This window comes from Mus musculus, chromosome 4 (assembly GCF_000001635.26).
Source record: "Mus musculus strain C57BL/6J chromosome 4, GRCm38.p6 C57BL/6J".
Lineage (NCBI taxonomy): Eukaryota > Metazoa > Chordata > Mammalia > Rodentia > Muridae > Mus > Mus musculus.
In genome coordinates, this window is record NC_000070.6 from 36,318,419 (window position 1) to 36,342,584 (window position 24,166).

The 24,166-nt window shown below is 37.3% G+C and overlaps 1 protein-coding gene across 15 annotated transcripts in view; it reads right to left on the reverse strand.

Moving 5' to 3' along the window:
* The window catches only part of Lingo2 (leucine rich repeat and Ig domain containing 2), a 1,254,967-nt gene that overhangs the window by 621,641 nt on the left and 609,160 nt on the right, over nt 1-24,166 (reverse strand). Inside the window, exon 4 of one of the 15 annotated variants that reach the window (XM_011250019.3) lies at nt 21,148-21,212. The exons of 13 other annotated variants lie outside the window; for them this stretch is intronic. The gene's annotated coding sequence lies outside the window, so the exon portion shown is untranslated. Of the gene's footprint in view, nt 1-21,147; nt 22,153-24,166 lie in introns of those variants that run through there. One more of the 15 variants, XM_030253528.1, reaches the window with a different exon arrangement.

Below are 24,166 nucleotides of genomic sequence, written 5' to 3' on the forward strand. Positions count from 1 at the left end.
GATTCAAATCATCCTGTCTTTCTCCCATCCCATTTTTTCTGACTTATGTTAGATTGCATAAAGGGGCTAATAAAGTCTTAATTGAACTAAGGAGCAGCAGACACAGGGTAATTCATTTGTTAGCTTTAATTAAGAGAAGGAGTTCTACTAATAAATCCAGTGACTTTGAGGGCAGGCAAGAGACCTAAATATGTGAAGAGGAAGGAGCTAGTGAAATGAGTTTGAATTTCTTACCTTACCTAAAAGTATTCCGTTTCAAGTGAAGAACACAAAAAAGAAAAAAAGAAAAAGCAACGCAAACCCTCTCTTGGCACGGGGAAAAATAGCTGCGAGAGCATCACCAATTTCCAAGACAGGGAACATAAGTATTGGATCAACGTAGATCTGGAGAGGATTCTTGGCTTGGGTTGGAGGCAGTAACATATTTGAGAAGGTACACTAATATGATAGAGTGAAAATCAAGGACTGGTTGTTTTGAGCACTTCAGAGAAGTGTTTACTTAGTGTGGCAAGGGTAGAGTAGGGAGAAGTACAGAAAGCCAGAAAAGCAGAGGACAGCTCATGTGGCCCTTCAATGTCAGCCTGTACATTTATGCTTTATGGGAAGAAGGAAAGGATACAGTTAGTAATGGTTCAGAGACTCACACCAGAGTTCAAGTGCATTTACGTTCCACAGGTTAGCTAAGTGAGGTCCATCAAATAGCACTACTATCTTAATGCATAAGCTACAAAGCAGAGAGCTAAAATTCAAACTGTCTGTGTGACAGCATAGAGTCCACACAGTTCTGGGCATTACAGGCTTCCCTAGGAAGCATTAGCCGCGGGAACTTTTAGGGAACTTGTACAAGGTTTAGAAATTGTGAAGGATGAAATTTTAATCTATCAAATGTGTCAATTGTCCTCATATATTTTAGTTTTATTAAACTACATATATGGTCAACATGTGATATTTAATTCCAGCAATCAGGTTGGCAGCCAGCCTGGTCTACACACCATGTCCTTGGTCAGTCAGGGACACATAGTGAGACCCTATCTCTGACAGAAAAACAAACAAACAAACAAGTAATCAAGCAAAAACAAAATGCTATCAGCCTTAAATGGAGGGACAAGAAGAAACGCAGAAGAGGAGTTGGAGGGCAAGAAGAGAAGGAAATAGCAGCTTAATTGAGCGTGAAAGCTTATTGTGAGACCTAGTGAAATGCCATAGTTACTGGAGAACAGTTACTCCATAGCCTCACTTACAGGCTTGTTTAACTTACATGTTGTTTAAGCAAGAGCAACATAAAAAGTAAAAGGCTTCAGACCCATTTGCTTTATTTAAGATAAATATAGATCAGCTCAACTAGGTTAGTGGAATGATAATGAAGAAAATTCTGCATGTAAACCTCCAAGGTTTTTATCCCACTTGGTGTCTCGTCCTTTTTTATAATCTATGCCTCCTTTTCAAATTGCTAGGAAAGTTGATTGAGAAATGTTGCAGGAGCATCAAGAACCCAGGAGATGATTCACTTAAGGTTGGCTAGAAGATGAGTCGTTTCTCAGGCACTAAATCACCTATTTGCTGTAAGTAAGGATGCCTCTGCCTGTTGCTAGGAACCGGAGTTAAGCAGTCCAGAAATTAGTTTATATGAAATCAAGTGATTCCCCCTCCAGAATACCTTGTGAATAAGGTAAAAACAAGGCGTGTGTCTTTTTTTTTTAAATACAACCTTTCTTCTTTTTTCTTTTAACAAGTTTTAGTAGATAAAGTTGCAGAAACATTTAGATGGAAAAGTATTAGTAATTTCATTTAATGAAACCACTTGAGTTTGAGAAGAGACTCTTTAGAAAGCTACATTTTCATCACTCATATAAATTTCACAATCAAAATTCTATCCGCAGCAGAGAAAGATGTTGCCATTAACTAGAGACAGCAACTTTCTCCTAATGGAAACACTAAATTACCACTTTCAAAAGTAAACGATATAAAACAACTTCATTTCTTTAAGAAAGAGGAGAACCACTTTGTTTTTAAAAGGAGCATATGTTATTTTCATTTACCTTAATTGACACATGGAAATTAAGAGCCTACCATTAAACAGACAAACAACTGCAAGAAACAAAGTATAGTATCAGTACAATTTTGTACTTGGTTTCACAACACAATGAAATACTATTCATTGTAAAAGGGAGGATAGGAAACTAGACCTAATGCCAAAGGGGAGAAAGATGAAGCTGGGAAAAAGCAAAAATGCTCATACCCATAGGGTGAACAGTGAGGTAGTAATGTAGCTGGTACCAACAGCATCACCTCTGTTGCCTTGGAAACAAAGTTGAGGAGAAGGCACAGCAGTTTCTAAGGAGTTCAAAAACTTGACCAAGCATTCTATTGAAATACATGGCAGTTCTTTTGATTATTAATAGCAAAAGCAGATTATTGTTACCCTTAGCTGAAAAGAAGTTTATTAGACGCTATGGCTTCTCAACAGAAGCAGTGAGAATCCCTGGGCGTGCTGTGGTAATGCAAGAGTCTGGGATGTAAATAAAATGTTTTCATGGAGAAACTTGACAAATTTACCAGGGTTTCAAAGCAAGCCTCTTAATGCAGCAAATCTGCATTTTTAGGGGCATAAGAAATGGCTCAGAGGTTAAGAGCATATAACTGTTCTTAATGAGTCCAGGTCTTATCACCCAACCCAGGCAGCTTAGAAGCATGTGCAACCTAGGGTATCCAGTGTTCTGTCCTCTCTAGCACTTGGACTCATGCACTTACAAAAAAAAAAAAAAAAAAAAAAAAAAAAAAAAAAAAAAAAGAAACCCAAAAACAAAACAGAACAAAACAAAAAACAAAAACAAAAAACCCACATCATTGTTTTAAATGCATTTTTATATAAAAGTCAGCTATGTACAGATTGCAATGTTTTAGGAGAAAAAATAATGGGTGTTTGTTCATCTAAGAAGGACAAGTTCTAAGGTGCAGAAAGCATCAGGTTGCTGTTGCCTGTACAGTGAATTAAATGCTATAAAAAATAACAGCTAAATGGCACCATGAATTTTTCATTCTAGAATGCTACAAAAAGTGCGACCATGGAAGGATGATAACAAAGTACCTACATGAGGGAAGTCCTGTAAAACTATAGACAGGTAGAATTACCACCATCTTATTTAATATCTCTACCCAAAAGACAATAACTTCATTTGTAATACATTTATTCAATGTACATGTTTAATTTGCATAAATTGGGTAATATTCCAAAATACGGATACGTTTAGAAGTAAATAAGCAGCTGCCTTTACTTTCCAAACACAATCCCACCTCTACTTTACAATTAAAAATATTAATTATTTGTTATAGTTCTTTTTCAGGAAGGGCCTTATTTTATTTTTATGTGTCTTTTCTTCATTATTATTATTATTATTACTACTACTACTACTTCACTTATTTACAATCCAGTTGTTACCCCCCAACAGTTCATCAACCCATTCCTTCTCCCCCGGTCTCCTAGAGAATGCTCTCCCACCACCATGCCTCCCCCTCCCTGGGGCCTCAATCTCTTAAGTGTTAGGTGCTTTTTTCTCACTGAAGCCAGACCAGGCAGTCCTCTGCTATAAATGTCTCAGGGGCCTTGGATCACTTCATGAATGTTGCTTGGCTCAGTATCTGGGTGCTTGCTGGGGTTTGGGTTAGCTGACACTGCTGGTCTTCCTATGGGGTTGCCCTCCTCTTCCCCTCTTTTCACCATTCCCCTAATTCAACCACAGGGGACCCCAATTTCAGTCCAATGGTTTGGTGTAATTATCTGTCTCTCTTTCAGTCAGTGGCTCATTGGGCCTCTCAGAGGACAGCCATGTTAGGCTACTTTCTGTAAGCACATGATAGCATCAGTAATAGTGTCAGGGCTTGGAGCCTCCCCTTCAGATGGATTCCCCAGTTGGACCTCACTAGACTGCCTTTCGTTTAGTCCCTTCTCCATTTTGGACCTATAATTCTTTTAGACAATAACAATTTTGGGTCAGGAATTTTGACTGTGGGTTGATAACCCCATCCCTCCTCCCGAGGCCCTGTCTATCTACTAAAGGTGGATTCTTCTTCAAGTTCTCTCTCCCCACTGTTGGACATTTCATCTAAGTTCACTCCCACTGAGTCCTGAGAGTCTCTCACCTCCCCGGTTTCTGGTAATTTCTAGAGGATCTCCCCACCTCCTGCCTTGTGAGGCTTCATATTTCCATTCTTCTGCTTGTCCTCTGGGCTTCTTTCCTGCCCCCCCCCCCCACTTCCCAGCCCCATATGTGATCTTGTTAGCCTTTCCCCCTCCCCCTCTCCCTTCCCTCTCCCATCCAGGTCCCTACATCCTCTGACCCTGTGATTATTTTCTTCCCCCTTCTAAATGGGATTGAAGCCTCCTCATTTGACCTTTCTGCTTGTTAAGCTTCTTTAATTCTGTGGGTTGTACCCTAGGCATTCTGTACTTTTTGACTAATATCCACTTATATGTGAGTATATACTATATATGTCCTTTTGGGTTTGTGTTACCTCACTCAGAAAGGTAAGTGAGGAATAAACAGATTAGGTATACTGAAACGCCCATTTCTTTTCTTTTATTGAAGTTGGTTTCATTGTTTTCTTCCATTATTATGATTTTCACATAATTATATACAATCAGAAATTAATGCTATCCTTTTGTATTTCAAATATATGTGTGACTTATACTTGCAGTATCTGCCCATGGCTGGCTTCCACCATGGCTTCCACGTACTTGCAATTGAGTCATGCTAACATGCCAAGTTTTTTTTTTTTTTAATTAACCTGTTTTCCTCTCATTGTGTTGTATGCCGATCGATATTGAGTCTGTCCACTATTTTCCTTGCTGCTTTTTTTTTGTCTACTTACAGGAATAAGGGAATAAGCACCTTGATATGGTGCTTTGTAGCCATATACTGCAAATTAACCTAGAGGATAAAATTCAAAATGGAATGAATAAGGGGGGGGGGGTTGTGCACCTTTCTCCTGTTAGATATTGTTTTTCAGAATATTATCTTGTTTTCACTCACAATACCAGTTTAGGAAAATGGTCCTCGTACTATGTCTTCATTAGGGATGAACATTACCATTTTTTTAATATTCAAATAATGGAGGTTGTTCACTAGTAGGGAGGTGTTATCACCCAATCAACCATTTACTGGGTATTTTCAGGTATTCACTGGCCATTGTTTTATACTTAATTATCTTTCCTTATTCGTTAGCTACAATTATCTCTCCCAATTGCTAACTTGTCTTTTCATTTTCTTCTCCATGATTTCTTTCCTCTGTTAAAGTCTTAATATATCTCAAAAAATATCTTCATTTTACCCTCTATTTTCTTGACAATTTAATAGGGCTTAGATTTTGAGATTGGCTTTTTCTTTCATTTCTCTTTGGGATTTTCAGATGTGTTTCCATTACCTTTAGACTCTTTGGTAACAATAGGAGAGAACCTTTATTCTAATTGACATTGCTTCTCAGCAATGGTGTAATTGCTCTTAATAATACCTCTTTATCTTTGCATTTTATATTTCAATACACTATGTCTATGTCTAGATTTATTCTTATTTACCTGTCTCAGAAGTCTGTGTGCTATATGAGGGTTTACCTTGAATTCTGAAAAATCCTAGGTGTTAAACCTCAAAATAAAAATTTCTAGTTGGTACCTTTTCTTATTTTACAGTAAAAATTATTATTCAATTGCTTCTCTTATTTCTTCTGTAATATTTTTAAAATCTTCATTTTCTGCCCTTAATTATAGCTGCATTCCATATATTTCCCTCAAATTTATCTTCTTGTTACTCATTCTCTCTTTAGCTTCATCAAATACTGCATACATGACTGACTTTCAATTTAATAATGATATTAATATTTATAATTCTATTTGATATATTTATTCAAATATTACTTCCTTCTTTTTAAGTTAATATGTTTCTTAGTTTCAACATTACTTTTCATGCTTTTCAAATTGTTCTATTATTTCTATAGTTTTGAGGGTAGAAATTTCCTGAAAACTTCCTTGACTTATTATCCTTCAGGGAGATTTGTTTCTTCAAAATTGAATTAGGTTTTTATTTCTATTTTATTTTTTAAACCCATGAAGACTATGAATCCTGAATGATCACATTTCCCTAGAAGGTTGTTATTTATCTATTTTCTATTTCATTTTCTACTTCTATGCATATGTGAGCTTATTTGATGAGATTTACATTAAAATCAGGAAATGTGGGTTAAGGAGTCTGCAGTTCAGAGCACTGTAGGCTTCATCTGACAGCTGAAAACTCTAATAACAGAAAGAATGATCTCTCCTAGCAAGTGACACCACCTATTCTTACCAGCCATCAATTGCCCATTACTCCCTAACCCCCCAAGTGGTCAGACCTAAACACATATATAGACAAGCAAGCAGGTTGGACTTATACATACAAATGTGTGTGTGTGTGTGCATGAGTATGTGTTTCTGTATGTGCCTGTGTAAAAATAAAAAAAGAAGAAGAATATGACATAAATTTGAGAAATAGAGGGTGCCACAAGAGGAGTTGGGCAAGTAAGCATGCAGAAATTGTGTGAAATTGTGAGCACTTCCACATAAAATTCTCAAAACATGAAATAAATGTAAAATAAATAAGTAAAACAAAATCAGAGAGATCCTCAACCTGATAGCTTTCAGGGTTGATTTGAAGCATCAGCACTTCTAAGTCTCTAGATTTAAGCATGCAGCCCATTATACAGTTCAGATACCATAGCCTTTCGGATACATGAACCATTCATTAAATTATGCAATCTAAAACAATATGTATACATTCTATCTATCTATCTATCTATCTATCTATCTATCTAAAAAGCTATCTGTTATGTTTTTCTGGAGAACTTATTCCAGGATTATAAAGTCTAAAAGTCACTTTGTGAATGTCTTTTACAAGTGTGATACTTTACAGTACAAAGAGCAGTCACTGTGCCATACTATTGCTTTGTGGTACTCCTCTTTCTAGACTAATCTACAAAGTAGATAATAACAATCCAATCCTACACAGAGAGTACCAGCAAGGTGTTCTCCCATGAGGAACTCAAATCTCATTGGCTAAATTTAGAGTTCAAGAGGAAATAAAAGTTGAGTCTGTGATATGACACCAATAATTATATTTTCATAGCTCTTCCTGTATTTGCTTTTTCACCACGTAGGCCCACCTCTGATACTCTCATTATTTCCAAACCACCATTTAGAAATAGAAATAGAACCACCATTCATAGAAATAGCTCAGAAGTATTATAGGACATGGATCTCAATACCACAGAAACTGTGGAAAAGACATTTCACATTGCAAAGAAATACAGAATTGTGTGGGAGGACTAGAAAGCTGTCTGAGGACATTTGCTGCTCTCTCAGTGAACTAAGTTTAGTCCTAATCACTATGCCTTACACTCCTCTGTAACTCTACATTTAGGGCTTCCAATACTCTATTCTGGCTTTTGTGAGTACTTGCACATGTATGCATATGAATAGACAGATACACACAAAGATAACTAACAAAATTCATCTACAAAGTGTGTAATACTCAGCTAATTTAATTAATTTGATAATTTAGCTAAATAAATATGCCCATGCTATTGAAATTCATTTACAGAAAAAGTGTATTTGTATTACACACATTAAGTAATGAGCTTAATAGATTAATCATTACTACATATATACATATGCACATATAATTATTATCATCAATGTGCCATTAAAATAAAAAGAAATCCAATAGAAGGTGAGAGGCCTTAGGTTTTATGCTCCTAAAAACACTGTGGACACACCACAACAGAGCAAAAATGATACACAGCAGACAACTCTGCAGCATGCTAATACAAATAATATGCACTTAACAAGGACTCCAGCTGTCCACTTTTCAATTTGCATGTCTTGAATTTACTTTTTACTGAAAACTAATTAAGACACCCTCATCTTTTCCCTTGAAGTTCCTGCAATAGCTCCTTTGAACTTTCCTGGTATGTTAGCCAATGGTACCATAGATTGGCGTGCCTGTATGAATTTCAGGGGAAATCTAAGAAGGATACACATGAAATGATGTGTCAAGCAGTTGACCTAAAAATGTCCTAATTGCTGTGCACAAAACTCATTGACTTTTATTGGTACAGTTTTTTTTTTCAAGTTGTAAAAAAACATTCTTTTCAGATATCATACAAGGAGTGATATGTTATGTTTCTTTAAACACCACATTGAAATTTAATTGTCTCACAATAACACTGAGAGATGATCCTTTAAAAGTTAGACCAAGGTGTTCCACTCTCATGGATAAGTTAATGTCTACATTGTGTAATCATTAGTTGTAACTAGTCAAACACCTTTCCAATATATTTGGCTCCTGGGGTGGTGGCACATGCCTTTAATCCCAGCACTTGGGAGGCAGAGGGAGGCAGATTTCTGAGTTTGAGGCCATCCTGATTTACAAAGTAAGTTCCAGGACAGCCAGGGCTATACAGGGAAAACCTGTCTTGAGAAGAAAAAAAAGAAAAAAGAAAAAAAAATGTCATTTCCCAGATGCCCTTCATCTAAACAATGGATACAGGAAATGTGGTTCGTTTACACAATAGAATACTACTCAGCTATTAAAAACAAGGACATCTACAAGTCCCTTCCCGTCAGCTCCAGCACAGGGTCACCTTGGGCGCAGAGTTGACAGACACCCCCAAGGTCCCCAGAGGACTCTCCATGGGATCTTAGGACTTCTGGTGAGTGGAACACAACTTCTGTTCCAATCCAATCGCTAGGAACCTGAGACAGCATTAATTAGGGAAGCAGAAAACCCGGCCAGACCAGGGTCACAAGTCCCTTCCCATCAGCTCCAGCACCAGGTCACCGTGGGGACAAAATCATCGAACACCCCCAAGGTCCCTAGAGGAATCTCCAAGTGATCTTAGGACCTCTGGTGAGTGGAACACAACTTCTGCCAGGAGGCAGGTTCGAACACCAGATATCTGGACCCCTTCCCTGCAAGAGGACAGCTTGCCTGCAGAGAGTGCTCTGACCACTGAAACTCAAGAGAGAGCTAGTCTCCTAGGTCTGCTGATAGAAGCTAACATAATCACCAGAGGAACAAGCTCTAACCAGAGACAACTATAACAACTAACTCCAGAGATTACCAGATGGCTAAAAGGCAAAGGTAAGAATCTTACTAACAGAAACCAAGATCACTCACCATCATTAGAATGTAGCACCCCAACACACACGAAAAGCTAGACCCAGGTTTAAAAGATTATCTCATGATGATGGTAGAGGACATCAAGAAGGACTTTAATAACTCACTTAAAGAAATACAGGAGAACACTGCTAAAGAGTTACAAGTCCTTAAAGAAAAACACAAAAACACAACCAAACAGGTAGAAGTACTTAAAGAAAAACAGGAAAACACATCCAAACAGGTGATGGAAATGAACAAAACCATACTAGACCTAAAAAGGGAAGTAGACACAATTAAAAAAAAAAAAAAAAAACCAAAGTGAGGAAATGCTGGAGATAGAAACCCTAGGAAAAAAAATCTGGAACTATAGATGTGATGAGAATCAGCAACAGAATACAAGAGATGAAAGAGAGAATCTCAGGTGCAGAAGATTCCATAGAGAACATCAGCACAACAATCAAAGAAAATGCAAAATGCAAAAAGATCCTAACTCAAAACATCCAGGAAATTCAGGACACAATGAGAAGACCAAACCTACGGATAATAAGAGTAGATGAGAATGAAGATTTTCAACTTAAAGGGCCACCAAACATCTTCAACAAAATAATAGAAGAAAACTTCCCAAACCTAAAGACAGAGATGCCCATGAACATACAAGAAGCATACAGAACTCCAAATAGACTGGACCAGAAAAAAATTCCTCCCTACATATCATAATCAGAATGAAAAATGCACTAAATAAAGATAGAATATTAAAAAGCAGTAAGGGAAAAAGGTCAAGTAACATATAAAGGCAGGCCTATCAGAATTACACCAGATTCTCACCAGAGACTATGAAAGCCAGAAAATCCTAGACAGAAGTTATACAGACACTAAGAGAACACAAATGCCAGCCCAGGCTACTATACCCAGTCAAACTCTCAATTATCATAGTTGGAGAAACCAAAGTATTCCATGACCGAACCAAATTCACACATTATCTTTCCATGAATCCAGCCCTTCAAAGGAAAATAACAGGAAAAAAAAAAAAATACAAGGAGGAAACCACACCCTAGAAAAATCAATAAAGTAATCCTTCAACAAACCAAAACAAAGACAGCCACAAGAACAGAATGCCAACTCTAAAAACAAAAATAATAGGAAGCAACAATTACTTTTCCTTAATATTCCTTAATATCAATGGACTCAATTCCCCAATAAAAAGACATAGACTAGCAGAATGGCTACACAAACAGAACCCAACATTTTGCTGCTTACAGGAAACTCATCTCAGGGAAAAAGACAGACACTACCTGAGAGTGAAAGGTTGGAAAACAATTTTCCAAGCAAATGGTCTGAAGAAACAAGCTGGAGTAGCCATTCTAATATCAAACAAAATCGACTTCCAAACCAAAGTTATCAAAAAAGTCAAGGAGGGACACCTCATTCCCATCAAAGTTAAAATCCTCCAAGAGGAACTCTCAATTCTGAATATCTATGCTCCAAATGCAAGGGCAGCCACATTCATTAAAGAAACTTTAGCAAAGCTCAAAGCACACATTGTACCTCACACAATAATAGTGGGAGACTTCAACATACCACTTTCATCAATAGACAGATCGTGGAAACAGAAAATAAACAGGGACACTGTAAAACTAACAGAAGTTATGAAACAAATGGACTTAACAGATATCTACATAACATTTTATCCTAAAACAAAAGGATATATCTTCTTCTCAGCACCACATGGTACCTTCTCCAAAATTGACCATATAATTAATCACAAAACAGTCCTCAACAGATACAAAATATTGAAATTGTCCCATGCATCCTATCAGATCACCATGGACTAAGGCTGATCTTCAATAACAACATAAATAGTAGAAAGCCAACATTCACATGGAAACTGAACAACACGCTTCTCAAAGATACCTTGGTCAAGGAAGGTGTAAAGAAAGAAATTAAGGTTCAGGATCAAGTGTGAGGAGAAATAGGAAAGAGGATCAGAATGCCAGGAGAATGAGTGGAAATAGGCAGCTGATGAGGTTTTGGAGCTGATAGACATCTCTAAAACGTGTCAGATACCTGTAATGGGGGATGGTCCCAGGAGTCTATGGAGGTGACTTAAGATAAGACGCCTAGTAATGGGGTTATAGAATCTAAAGTGGCCACCTTCTGTAGCCGCTCATCACTCAGTGGAGAGATAGGGACACCAACGCACCCACAAAACTTTCTGTCCAAAATTTGCTCTGCTACAAGAAATGCAGGGGCAAATATGGAGCAGAGGTTGAAGGAATGGGCAACCAATGAGTGGCCAAACTTGAGACCCATCCCATGGGCTAGCACCAATCCCTGACAGTATTAACAATTCTCTGCTATGCTTTCAGGCAGGAGCCTAGTATAACTGTCTTCTGAGAGGCTCCACCCAGCAGCCAACTGAAACAGATGCAGAGACCCACAGCCAAACATTGAACGGAGCTCAGGAAGTATGGAAGAGTTGTTGGAAGGATTAAGGTCCTAGGACGGTATAGGAACTCCACAGGGAAACCAACAGGGTCAACTAACCTGCACCCTTGGGGGATTTCTGAGACTCAATCCCTAATGAAAGAGCATATACAGGCTGGACCTAGGCCCAGAGCACATAGTAGTGAATGTATAGCTCTGTCTTCATGTGGATCCCTAAACAACTGGTGCAGGGCCTGTTCCTAAAGCTTATGCTTGTCTGGGGATCCTGCTCCCCCTAGCTGGGCTGCCTTGTCTGGTTTCAGTGGGAGAGGATGAGCTAGCCCTGCAAAGCCTTAATGTTTCAAGGTTGAGAGATACCCTGGAGGGTCTCTACCTGTTCACAGGAGAAAATGGAGTTGGGGGGACCAATTGTGTGAAAGGGGACCAGGAGGAGAAAATTGAAAAAAAAAATTGGTGGACACTTGATCTTGGCCTTTCTAAATTCAAAACTAAGAGACCAAAACATTTATCTTAGTCATAAATTACTTGGACAGTGACAAGTAACAGGAAAAATTGTTAGAGAACAGAGGCCTTTTGTTTATTTGCTCTTTAGGTAAATTATTCTCAATCCAACAAAACTTTTTGACCTTTAAAATTTCACTGTCCCACCAGCTAACCACCTTTCAACTCATAGTTATTTAATAAAAATGAATATGCTTACAGAAGGGAATTGCATCTGGCAAATGCATCTTTCTTCTTTAGAAAGTTATTAAAAGATAAATTTCCACCAAGTTTTTCTGTGTCATTCTTAAAGGTTTCTTGGTGGGTCTTAGGCTGCTATAAGGTCTACAGCATTAAAATTGAGAAGAAATGTGTCTTTTTTTTGAGATGAGCTCCTGACTGCTCTCTTGTTGGTGTCTTCTCATTCACTGCTCTCCCATTTGTCAGTGGCATCTGGATTTTATATTCTATTTCTTCATGGTTTTGTTTTGTTTTGTTTTTAAGTTAGAGTTTCTATGTGTAGCATTGTCCTGGCTCTGTATATCAGGCTGGCCTTGAACTCACAGAGATCTGCCTGTTCGCTTCTGATTCCTGAGTGCTGGAATCACGGGCATATACTACCATGCCCTGGTTGCCAGCTCTGTTTTTAAGGCAGAACAGTAGAAAACTGAATTTTCTAAAAGACTACCATATATAATTATTCCACAGCTGTATGTGTGAAACTCCTATCATCTTATAGAAGAGGAGACTAAGTTTCAATGAAACTAATTCTAACAAACACTTCTTAATGAATAAAAGGCAGAACCAGGAGTTAATCCCAGGCCTGTTATCATTATTTTAAATGCTATCTCCTTTCTCGGAATATTAGTAATATAATACGAGATACTTAGAACATTCACAATTGCAACAAATTTATCTAAATATAAGATTTTGCACACTCAATGACCAGAAATTATAAAGCTTTCTTTTTTTCATGCCTAAGTCCAAAAGCTATTCTAGACCAAAAGGAAAAAAAATGTAAAGTCATATTTGGCAGGGAAAATGCAGCCCAGTTTTCTTGTATTACTAAAATTAGAAACATAAGTAGTCTCAAGTTAGCAACCTTTGTTTTATGAACCTGTTTGCAAATGTAAATACATAAAGGTACAAATCCTTGAAAGAAAGAACAATGTGCCTGTTGGCATTTGGTTCTACTGCCCTCTATTTTATTTTTAATGGTCAGCTTTTTTTTTCCTCCTCCAGAGAGCCCAAGATTCTTTGGCTTTCTGCCTCATGAAATATCAGCTAATTGTCTTTGTGGAGCCCATGATGATCAGTTAGATATATTGGCTAACATGCTTCTGTGCTGATCCAAATAAAGAGTCACTGCCCAGAAATCCTGCTGCTGAGCCAATTAAACCACCTACTATGTTATTTCCTGTACAATTTGTGGTGTCTGTTCCAGAGAATTTTCTAAATGGTTAGACTCCTCCTACACAAACATCCCAATGAATCAAGCATATTAGCAAAGGCTCAATATTTAGGAATGTAGTGACATATACTACAGACAAACGGATTCTATTGAGCTGAGTCCATGCTTGCATAAGAATGTTTGAATTACCTGTATTAGTGAACTGTTTTATCAATGACTACTTGTTTAGAACTTCATCTTATTCACTTATTATACCATAAATGTCACAAAACAGTGAATAATTGGAAAGGTACTCAAATACCAAATTTGGATTAATATACATAGAAAAATAGTCTTTCCATATGTAGAGAATGTATACATATACTACTTAAACGTCATCTGCTTAAAGAAAGCATCATAAAAGGCAATTTCCCAAGGCAGGGATTATAAAGAGGAAGTTATAGACATGCTGTAGATGTGCAAAATAGATGACCTAAGAGGCAGAAGTGGTATAGTACTCTTTCAATTCCAATACCAAGGCAAAGACAGAATGTTCATGAAACAAAGTCAGCCTGGGCTGTAACCTAAGACCATGTTCCATAAACAAACCTATCACCACCACTCTCACCACCACCAATAACTAGCAAAAAGATCAATCAAATGTCATTTATTCTTGATAAACTTATTGAATTTCCAGTATTTATAACTTATACATGACCTCATCCAGAGTTTCTATTTTCTACCCTACATCTAATTTGCCATTCAGTCACAGTTAGAGAAATCAATTTAAATAATATTTTTTTAACTTGGAGGTTTAAATGTATAGATGTATATTTTTCTCAGAGGCTTTTGGTGACAGGTACACTTAACATATAATGTTTTTCAAATAATAAATTATCATTTTAATTTTAATTGGCTTTGTTTGTTAGAAAATACCACTAGAATAGGGGAACAGATCAGTGAGTAATGTGCGTCCCATGCATTTATGACAGTCTGAGCTAGAATCTTTGGAACGCACATAAAGTCGAAACAATAGTATTCACCTTGATCAGAGTATTCATAAATGGCAAACATATGAGGCAGGTCAGGAACTCTTTGGAACCCAGTGGGATAGCTGGCCTGGAAGTTGTAATAGCAAGCAAAAATATCCTGCCTCAAACAGGGTGGAAGGCAAGGTTGATAACCAAAGTTGTGTGTGTGAGATCACTGCACATTCACTGTAGCAACTGCACACTTGTGTACACATGTACACACACACACACACACACACACACACACACACACACACACAAGCATCCCATATGCACATGCCATATACACATACTAAGAAAAATTAGAAATAAATACTATGTTTTTATTTTTCTTTTACTAGGAGAAAACTGAGGACCACCAGAAAATAATATTTAGTCTACTTAATAAGTACTTTGGCATCACATCAGTCTACTAAGGGTTCTTTCTCAATACTTTAACCTTGAGATGAACCTTACATAAATAGATTTTTACCAGAATGGGAAGAGTTCCAATATTCTACCAATGTGACCACATAAGATGACCAAATGATTCTCATGACAGAATCACCCTAGGGTCACAGAGTAAAATTTGCCACAAATCAGTTTTTAAGCAACTTTTCAAGAATATAGTTACCATCTACATGAGATACCTACCTCCCCGGACATTAGGGAAAAGGAAGCTTTTCAACTACTTAAATAGCATGTGATCATTATGCTTTTAGTATAATGTCACATGCATTTGTGCAAAGATTACCACATTCTAGAAAACTGTGACCTCAAAGTTGTGGTGGGGTAGGTGATGTTTTAGGCCCAGAAATCTTAATAACTGACACTTTTATTTTCTGAAGTTCCTACAAGGAGTTCAATGGTAAAATATTACATTTCAGCCTGGCTGATACGCTAATAAATTCAAAGTGATTCGTGACAAGTGAACAAGTAACATGTATGGCACACCTTGCACAGCTTTCAGCAAGAATGTGGAAATTCACTTCATTTCCTTCTATAAAAAATCTTGCACCTAAAATAAAATGTCTGATGTTTATGAAGCAGCGGAACACTTCTGTATAAACAACGTTGGTAGCTCATTGTTGTCACTATGTATAAGAAAATAAAAAGTTGATTTTTTAAAAAATGATCAACCAGAGAAATAAAAAAAAAGTATTTGATATGGTGTCATTTCAGGCAAAAAAAAAAAAAAAAGAAAAACAAACAAACCAAACAACAACAACAACAAAAAAAAAAGGGTTTGTAATTTTTGAGTTTGTAAATCAGCAAAATGTTGTGTATCTGGTTGGTATCTATTTATTTATTTAGTCATTCATTCGTGCATTTTACATTCTGATCACAGCCCTTCTCCCTCCTTCCCTCCCAGTCCCACCCTCAAAATCCCTCCTACTAGTACCTCCTCCCCTTCTCTGTGAAGGAAAGACCTTCTTGGGTACCATTCTACCCAGGGACATCAGGTCACAGCAGGATTAAGCTCAACCTCTTCCACTGAGGCACTAATAGGCAGTCCAGCTAGGATAAGGGAATCCAATAACAGGCAACAGAGTCAGAGACAGCACCAGCTCCAGTTGTTAGGGCACCCACATGAAGACCAAGATTTACATCTGTTACAAATGTGTAGGGGTTCTAGGTTTTTGGTTGGTGGTTCAGTCTAATCCAAAACCATAAAAGGGAAAAATGAAAACATCTTCAATAAATGGTGATGGTCTAACTAGATGCCTGCATATAGAAAAATGAAGATAGATCCATACTTATTACCCTGCATCAAACTCAAGTACAATTGGGTCAAAGAACCTCAACATAAAAGCAGACACACTAAAACTAATAGACAAGAAAATGGGGAACGGCCCTGAACACAACGACAAAGGAGACAAGAACCATAACAGATCAGCAATTAGTAAATGGGACCTGAGAAAACAAAGAAGCTTCTGGAAGGCAAGACACCATCAATAGGACAAAAGTGGCAGCCTACAGAATGGGAAAAGATCTTGACCAACCTTACATCTGACAGATGACTAATATCCAGAATATATATACTCAAGAAATTGGACACCAAAAACCAAATAACCAAGTTCAAAAACTTAGACACAGCTAAACAGATTAACAGAGGAATCTCTAATGACTGAAAAGCACTTAAAGAAATGTCCAATGTCTTTAGTCATCAGTGAAATGTAAATAAAAACAACTCTGAAGTTCCATCTTACACTAATCAAGATGGCTGACATAAAAAACTGAAGAGATAGAACATGCTGGCGAGGATGTGGATCAAGGGGAACACTCCTCCGTTGCTAGTTGGAGTGTAGAATTTTAAAACTTTGGAAAACAATTTAGCAGTTTCTCAGAAAAATGGGGATAGTTCTACCCTAAAATTAGCTATGTCGCTCCCGTGGATATACCTCAAAAGTGCCCCACCATACCACAAGAACACTTTCTCAACTATGTATATATTGGTTTTGTCTGCATATTGAAAATAATAAATTTAGCTAATTTGTCAAGCTGTGCATAACCTGGTATGCATTTGATAGTTAACATTTCTTTTTCTATTTGAAAGAAGAACAATGAATTCTTTTTAAATAACAATTATAGGAGGCAACTGCTTTTATTTTTCTCTGCCATCAAATTTATTACTGTAAACCTACTGAGCAATATTTTATAGCTCTTTAATGAGGAGCATCCCCCTTAATAGCAAGCATGAGCCTTTGACGGAGCTCTCAAAAGCACGTTAGTTAATTGGACTCTGAAGGATATTGAGAAGGTATATACACCTGAGCAACTGAGGTAACAACTGTTAGGAAAACAAACAGAAAACTTTTAGCTCCAGAATGTCCAAGCAAGGGCAACAGAAGACAGACCACCATCAACCCTCCTTCTAAAGAAGGAACATGAGAGGCAAAACATCCATACCTCACAAGAAGTCTGACAAGCTTCAGAATCCTTAATCCAGCTGACAGATTAAGGTATCAATGCTAGACTGCAAGTGGCTATTATTATCTCTAAGTGTTATGAGATACTAAGGAATAAAGAATGAATTCCAGGAGAATACAGCACCACCAGAGAAGGACCACATTTATTGCCCATCAATTGATCTAACTAAAACAAAGACTTATTTTGGCAGAAAAAGTAGCTAAATAATTACCTTAAGGGAGTTCAGTAATACAAAAGAATGCACAGACAAATACTCAATGATTTCAATAAAATAAAACACGAATGACTGTGTGTATTTGCATGCACACACATGTGACTATAGGTGTGCAACAAAGATACACATTGCTAAAAAGAAACAAAGTTATTTGATTGAATGAAACAAAAAATAAAATAATAAAAAGCATAACAAACAGATTTAAAAGTAGAGTAGATCACACAAAAAAATCTGCCTGCTGCCATGTTCCTTGCCATGTAGATCACAGACTCACCCTCTAAAACTGTGAGGCCTCATAAACTCTTATCTATGTTGATTATGATATCTTATCAGAGCAATAAAAAATAACAATGAGAAACACATTGATATAGTGTTTAGAAGGAGGGGCAGAAGACTTATATAAAGAAATAATGTATTGGTATAGTGACAGACAAGTAGACCAATGGAACAGAATTGAAGACCCAGAGATGAACCCACAAACCTATGGTCACTTGATCTTTGACAAGGGAGCTAAAACCATCCAGTGGAAAAAAGACAGCATTTTCAACAAATGGTGCTGGCACAACTGGCGGTCATCATGTAGAAGAATGCAAATCGATCCATTCCTATCTCCTTGTACTAAGGTCAAATCTAAGTGAATTAAGGAACTCCACATAAAACCAGAGACACTGAAACTTATAGAGGAGAAAGTGGGGAAAAGCCTTGAAGATATGGGCACAGGGGAAAAATTCCTGAACAGAACAGCAATGGCTTGTGCTGTAAGATCAAGAATCGATAAATGGGACCTCATAAAATTGCAAAGCTTCTGCAAAGCAAAAGACACCGTCAATAAGACAAAAAGGCCACCAACAGATTGGGAAAGGATATTTACCTATCCTAAATCGGATAGGGGACTAATATCCAATATATATAAAGAACTCAAGAAGGTGGACTCCAGAAAATCAAATAACCCCATTAAAAAATGGGGCTCAGAACAGAACAAAGAATTCTCACCTGAGGAATACCAAATGGCTGAGAAGCACCTGAAAAAATGTTCACCATCCTTAATCATCAGGGAAATTAAATCAAAACAACACTGAGATTCCACTTCACTCCAGTCAGAATGGCTAAGATCAAAAATTCAGGTGACAGCATATGCTGGCGAGGATGTGGAGAAAGAGGAACACGCCTCCATTGTTGGTGGGATTGCAAGCTTGTCAGTCTGGCGGTTCCTCAGAAAATTGGACATAGTACTACCGGAGGATCCCGCAATACGTCTCCTGGGCATATATCCAGAAGATGTCCCAACCGGTAAGAAGGACACATGCTCCACTATGTTCATAGCAGCCTTATTTATAATAGCCAGAAGCTGGAAAGAACCGAGATGCCCCTCAACAGAGGAATGGATACAGAAAATGTGGTACATTTACACAATGGAGTACTACTCAGCTATTAAAAAGAATGAATTTATGAAATTCCTAGCCAAATGGATGGACCTGGAGGGCATCATCCTGAGTGAGGTAACACATTCACAAAGGAACTCACACAATATGTACTCACTGATAAGTGGATATTAGCCCAAAACCTAGGATACCCAAGATATAAGATACAATTTGCTAAACGCATGAAATTCAAGAAGAATGAAGAAGACCAAAGTGTGGACACTTTGCCCCTTCTTAGAAATGGGAACAAAACACCCATGGAAGGAGTTACAGAGACAAAATTTGGAGCTGTGAGGAAAGCATGGACTATCTAGTGATTACCATATGCAGGGATCCATCCCATAATCAGCTTCCAAACGCTGACACCATTGCATACACTAGCAAAATTTTGCTGAAAGGACCCAGATATAGCTCTCTCTTGTGAGACTATGCCAGGGCCTAGCAAACACAGAAGTGGATGATCACAGTCAGCTATTGGATGGGTCACATGGCCCCCAATGGAGGAGCTAGAGAAATTACCCAAGGAGCTAAAGGGAACTGCAACCCTATAGGTGGAACAACAATATGAACTAACCAATACCCTGGAGCTCTTGACTCTAGCTGCATATGTATCAAAAGATGGCCTAGTCGGCCATCACTGCAAAGAGAGGCCCATTTGACTTGCAAACTTTATATGCCCCAGTACAGGGGAACCCCAGGGCCAAAAAGGGGGAGTGGGTGGGTAGGGGATTAGGGGGTGGGTATGGCGGACTTTTGGGATAGCATTGAAAATGTAAACAAGGAAAATACCTAATAAAAAAAAAAGAAATAATGACTGACAAGTCAAATCTGTGGAGAGATATGGGCATTTCATACAAGGAGGTTGAAGCCAAAAATGTCTACAAGTAGATTGAACACAAAAAGAAAATTGTAAAGATATTTTAAATGTAATTATCAAAAACCAAGGACCAAAGACTTTTAGAAACAGCAGAAAAGCATGAGAGCAAAGGTAGGGGAAATGGCTTGAGAGATGGTGGAACTGGAACTGTGGGGAAGGGCAGTGGGCGATAAATGAGAGCAAACCACAAGCACACACACCTAAACACAGACACACAGACACACAAGCACACAAATAAGATGAAACCCATAACTTTATTTGAAAAGCTGGAGGAGAAGCGAGTTGAAGTGTACAAGTGCTGCTATTGTATTATCACTATATTATGTCAATCCCCTTCCCCTGCCATCACAGTCCCGGATAGAACTGCTAAAAAGAAAATGAAAAAGAATACCTTACTGGGTTAAATTTTCTATCAGAAATAGAAATAAATAAAGGTATTCACAAGCTAACAGAGTCTAAGGAAGTTCAAAACTAGACCTTTCTTGCTAAGACAATGCTAAAAGTTCTACAAGCTCATGTGAGAATGTTCATTTATAACATGAACACATAAATTCCAATAGTAAAGTGAGATATATTTTCAAGTTGAAGACACCTTTATACAGTAACAGTGGTATGTGCCTACCTTATATTTCAGTACCAAAGGTTAAAGCAGAAGCTTTAAGTATAGCTTCGAATAAAAATAATTTTAATAAATATACAACAGGAGTCAGGCACATCTGGATCTCTCTGAGTATGAGACCAGTTTGGTCTACAGAGCGAGTTCCAAGACACTCAAGACTACACAGAGAAACCGTGAGTTTTTTTTTTTTTTTTTTTTTTTCGAGACAGGGTTTCTCCATGTATCCCTGGCTGTCCTGGAACTCACTTTGTAGACCAGGCTGGCCTCAAACTCAGAAATCCACCTGCCTCTGCCTCCCGAGTGCTGGGATTAAAGGTGTGCACCACCACCACCACCACCCGGCCTGAGAAACTGTGTTTTAAAACAGACAAACAAATAAACAACAAAACAAAAACAAAAACAAATAAAATGTGATTTGTAATATGAAAACTACAATAGCAATAAAGCAGAAAAAAAAGAATTTTTTTATCATATTAGTTTTTTCCTGCTGCTATGATAAGATACTATAGTCAAACTTGACTTGTGGAAGACTTTATTTTGACTTTTAATTCCAAAGTGATAAAAGTCCCTCATACCTGAAGGCTTGGCAGTAAGCAGCGGGCATGGAAATAGGAGCAGACAAAGAGAGATCACAGCTCAACTGCAAATATGAAACACAGAGAGGAAACTGAAAGTAGAACAAAAGTTTAAGCTCTCAAAGCCTGCTCTGTATCCCTGACATACTTTCCCAGCAAGGCAACAGCTCCTAAAATTTCCAGACAATGCCAACAATTGAGAACAAAATGTTTAACTAAGGGGGACTAGAGGAGGCAGTTCTCATTTAACCACCCAGAGGGTAAATTAAAAAAAAAAACAAAAACAAAAACAAAACAAAACAAAAAAAACATTAAATAGTAAGTGGTTGGAGGTAAAAATTTAGAATTTCATATGCTAATAATGTTATCATATTTTAAAAATATTCTATTAAGCACACATTTTCATGCTAATAATAACTTAAAAAACTATAGTAAATATGAACAAGCTAAAGAAATAGATAAAAGCATGCCACTAAAAACCAATCAACCAACCAACACACAAACAAATGTCTCCCAATCCCAAACAAATCAACAAATTACAAAGCAAATGATAAATAAATTTAGATCTCCAGGCACCTAGAAAACAATTAGCAATTGTCAACTGTAGGTCTTTACTTACAAAGGGTTATTCTAAATATAAAGGAATTAAATGTTCCAATGGAAAAAGTATACAGTAACTGATGATATTTTTGTTTATGTTCTAGAACTTATTATTTCTGTTTCGGTGTAACACACACACTGTGTAAACGTATGGATACACAAGTGAACAGCTTCTGTTGTTGTCCAATGAGCAAAGGGGAGGAGGGAGCATCAGATCTCTTCATGATTGAAAGGTAGGTTCTTTACCAAGTTCCTGGCTTATTATGTGCAACCTGAGGTATGTACTCCAGTTTTATGATTGAAAGCAAGTTATATTAACCACTGAGCTCCAGTAAAACTGTATTTTTAATGTATATATGATACTATGATAGTTGTAAGTAAATAACAGTTTGAAGACACACAGAGGATGAAACTGTAATAAAATGGAAAAGCATTCTTACAAATTAAAGACAGCATCAATTATATATATATATATATATATATATATATATGTGTGTGTGTGTGTGTGTGTGTGTGTGTGTGTGTGTGTGTGTGTGTGTACATGCATGTGTATAAAATTATCATTAAATCAAAAAGTGCAAATGAAGCCTGAATAGGTGAAGAAATCCTCTCAAAGTGGTAAACTCATCAATAATGTAACCATTGATTCTCTTTTGGAATGTTTGAGCTCTATGTTCAGTAACGCATGTGGGTTTGCTAACTTGACTTCACAGCATGGAGCTGACTGCTATTACTGAAAGGCTTTTCACAACCAAAAAAATATTATAAGTATGGAAGCACTTTATCCACTCATGCACAATAATAACCGTACACTCAGCAATCCCTGACAGAATACTCCAATACATACTCTATCCTGTAAAGCAAGAATCATTATCAATCCTGTTATATAAGTTAACACACTGGGTAGTTAAATCACTTAGAGATGACTATGTATCTCAGTGAAAGATTCAAGATGAATTTTCCTTTTATGTCTTGGCCCCCTCACTTAGCAACACATGGATTATCAATTTGCATAGAGAGACATTAGGAAATACTATAGCTTTATTTATTGTGCAGTTATCTCACTATCACTTTGTAGATAAACATTACTATGTGATGTGCACTGCTCAGAGTTGACAATATAGCACTATTAATGAGAATGTTCCTAGGCTAGAAATTTCTTACAAAGCAAAAGGTGACCACATTGACCATGGCCAGGTACTAAGCTCCAAACCTGCTAGTGTTTTCCAAGTTTTACTTGTACAGTATGTTACAGAAGTTTCAGGTGTGGGTTTCTGACACAGGATTGCTGTAATTACAGTAGTCCTCATGGAACTTGAAACTTAGAAGAATCTATTAGATTGGCTTTTAACAACAGTGTCACTATATACCTTCTCAGCGTGTAGGTCTCTCACACAACTATTATATTTCTCTATCACTTTATCTATGTATTTTTGGTACCAAGTATCATTTTTTTTTGTGATTCTCATTTGGCACAAAAAAAGAGAATCATATTAAACTATATATATAGTATTTTAAAACCTAAACGTGTATGTAGAAGTTTTGTTTAAAACCTTTCAGGGAAGTATTTATAAGAGGAATGATTTACCTTGTGTCAAATTTAGAACAACATATTGAAGCAGGGAGAGTCCCTGACTGCTTTGCGTTATCTATAAATAAGAATTAGCATAGTAATGTTACTCTTCCATAGTGAAACATCATCACAGGGAAGGATGTACTACCTGAGAGTGATGGCTATTATCCTCTGAAGCCCACAACTAACTTATCTGTGAAACAGAGCAACCAGACTGCCAGTCATGATCTGCAAGTCCTAAGACACAAAACACATGGAAGTTACACGTCAGTACTTCTTATAATCTGTTCCACAGGCAAATGGGATAGAATTGAGGGTTTTAAAGGAGAATGAAGACATCATTTCACAAGTATTCTTAGCTAATGAAACTTACCAGTATCCATCCTTTTTCGTATAGGGCATACTGAATTAAAAGTTTTCCACAAGATAATTATATTAGCATTATTCAAGGACTATAATACTGCTTTGAACATCGTGACTGTGAAGATATGCCTGAGTATGTGTTGTCTGTGTGTGTATGTGTGTGTGTTCATGTGTCTGGGTGTTCATGTGTGCGCCTATGTGTGTATACATAAGTTTCTTTGTCTGTGTGTTTCTGTGTGTAGAAGCCTGAAATCAACCTTTGTTGGTGTTGCCATGCACTTACATTCTTTGAGACTAGGGCTCTTAATGAAACTTAAGGTTGATCAGTTAGGTTGGCTGGCCGGCCAGGCACTCCATAGCAGTGCTGGTTTCTGTTTTGTCAGTATTAGCATTTCAAGTACATTCAACCATTCATATGGGTTCATATGACTAAACTGAGGCCTTTATACTCATTGAGAAAGTCCCATAGTTTTAAAATGTAAT